Source organism: Pseudomyrmex gracilis, unplaced genomic scaffold, assembly GCF_002006095.1.
Source record: "Pseudomyrmex gracilis isolate BER0280 unplaced genomic scaffold, ASM200609v1 scaffold_439, whole genome shotgun sequence".
Classification (NCBI taxonomy): domain Eukaryota; kingdom Metazoa; phylum Arthropoda; class Insecta; order Hymenoptera; family Formicidae; genus Pseudomyrmex; species Pseudomyrmex gracilis.
In genome coordinates this window covers 34,695-37,614 of record NW_018021023.1, presented here as the reverse complement: position 1 = coordinate 37,614, position 2,920 = coordinate 34,695, and positions in this window count along the sequence as shown.

The window sequence follows — 2,920 nt, the reverse complement described above, 5'->3', positions numbered from 1 at the left end:
TAGGTAAAAGGAAAAGACATGCGAAAAAGAAAAAGAGAATTCTACCGGTTGCGAAACGCGGCGGCTTGTTGCCTCTATTGCCTGTGCTGGGAGCCATCGGATCGTTGATCGGTGGTGCGGCTGGTGTAGCGAAAGCCGTTGGCGATCGAAAGGCTGCAGCGCGCCAATTGGAGGAACTGCAACAACACAATCGCGCGTTGGAAGGTCGCGGATTGTATCTCGCACCTTACAAGCGCAACGCGTTCGGAAGAGGTCTTCGCGGTAAAAAAAAAAACCACGCGGAAGCAAGCGATAGATGTCGCTTTACCATCCGGTGTTACCACGAATGTGCAACTTGACGCGCTTGCCAAACGACTTCACATACCGTTCTTCAGGGGTGTATTTATGCGCAACGCCTTACCCGCGCGCGTACGCGCGAACGAAAGCGGCATCGTCAATCTCGACGACGCTATCGGACCGGGCACGCATTGGGTCGCCTACGCCAAGAAAGGTCGCAACGCGGTGTACTTTGACGGATTCGGCAACTTGCGTTTGCCGCGAGAACTCGAGCGCTATCTAGGAAGCAACACGGCGAACGCGTACAATCGTCATCAGTATCAAACATACGATCAGAACGTTTGCGGTCAGTTGTGTCTGCGATTTCTGAGNGATCTCGAGTGGTGAGCGATCGTTCTCAACAACAATGTCGATCACGCTCACATTAACCGGTAGAAGCAGCGTTCTCGCGGTGAGTTACTATCCACCTATCGATCTGAGCGACAGAGTCTACGAACTCGGTCTTACAAACTTCGAATCTTACAACACGATACCGAACGTCGACTCGACGAACAACAAGTTCTACTTCGACGATAACGACGAAACGATAACGAGTTTCGTGGGTTCGTACGAATTGCGCGCTCTCGCTCGTTTTCTGAACACCGCTGTGCTTCGCAGACGTCGGAAACCAAAGGCGAGCGTTACCAAAGAAATTAACAATGACAACGACAACAACAACGATGACGGCTATGATATGTTCGATGACGACGACATCAACGACGACGATGATAACGATGTGAGTGACAAAAGCGCGTTGACGCTTCGCGCCAACGAAAACACCATGCGAAGCGAGATCAAGTGCGCTTATCGAGTCAACTTTTCAAAACCCAACAACATCGGCTAGCTGCTCGGTTTCTCGTCGTCGCGCATTCTGCAACCCAACCGGTGGTTCGCGTCAGACGAACCGGTGAACATTATGAATGTGAACGTGATTCGCGTGGAATGCAACATCACCGCGGGAGCGTACAGCAACGAGCAACTCGTGCACACGATACACGAATTCGCTCCAAACGTACCACCGGGATATAAACTGTCGGAAACACCGCGTCAAATCATTTACCTCCCGGTCTTCGCGAGGAACGTTACAGACATTACGGTGCGCATAGTGGATCAGAACGGTCGATTGATCGATTTTCGCGGCGAAACGATATCGGTGCGCTTGCACGTACGGAAGATACGCGAGTAAAAACAAACAACTTTGTAACGATGCAAATCGTTACGGCCGGGACCGACCATCCGTCCCGGCCTAAAACACGGCGCTTAGCGCCAAATAATCAATCTAAAATCAGCGTATATTAAAGATANGACCGGTTGCTCGCTAAAAAAGCGAGCGATCGCATAACAGCCGCCAACTCTACTCTGGGAGAAAAAGTTGCCGCAACGGCTGTTTGGGCTGCCATGAAGGCCAAAACAAAGCTCGGCGCGGGCTCGAAGAGACACAAAACAGGTAAAAGGAAAAGACATGCGAAAAAGAAAAAGAGAATTTTACCGGTTGCGAAACGCGGCGGCTTGTTGCCTCTATTGCCTGTGCTGGGAGCCACCGGATCGTTGATCGGTGGTGCGGCTGGTGTAGCGAAAGCCGTTGGCGATCGAAAGGCCGCTGCGCGCCAATTGGAGAAACTGCAACGACACAATCGCGCGTTGGAAGGTCGCGGATTGTATCTCGCACCTTACAAGCGCAACGTGTTCGGAAGAAATCTTCGCGGTAAAAAAAAAACCACGCGGAAGCAAGCGATAGATGTCACTTTACCATCCGGTGTTACCACAAATGTGCAACTCAACGCGCTTGCCCGACGACTTCGCATACCGTTCTTCAGGGATGTATTTATGCGCAACGCCTTACCCGCGCGCGTACGCGCGAACGAGAGCGGCATCGTCAATCTCGACGACGCTATCGGACCGGGCACGCATTGGGTCGCCTACGCCAAGAAAGGACGCAACGCGGTGTACTTTGACGGATTCGGCAACTTGCGTCCGCCGCGAGAACTCGAGCGCTATCTAGGAAGCAACGCGGTGATCGCGTACAATCGTCATCAGTATCAAACGTATGATCAGAACGTTTGCGGTCAGTTGTGTCTGCGATTTCTGAGGGATCTCGAGTGGTAAGCGATTGTTCTCGCGCGCTCTCAACAATGTCGATCACGCTCACATTAACCGGTAGAAGCAGCGTTCTCGCGGTGAGTTACTATCCACCTATCGATCTGAACGACTGAGTCTACGAACTCGGTCTTACAAACTTCGAATCTTACAACACGATACCGAACGTCGACTCGACAAACAACAAGTTCTACTTCGACGATAACGACGAAACGATAACGATTCCCGTGGGTTCGTACGAATTGCGCGCTCTCGCTCGTTTTCTGAACACCGCTGTGCTTCGCAGACGTCGGGAACCAAAGGCGAGCGTTAACAAGAAAAACGATGACGACGACAACAACAACGATGACGGCTACGATATGTTCGATGACGACGACGGCAACGACGATGATAACGATGTGGGTGACAAGAGCGCGTTGACGCTTCGCGCCAACGAAAACACCATGCGAAGCGAGATCAAGTGCGCTTATCGAGTCAACTTTTCAAAACCCAACAACATCGGCTCGCT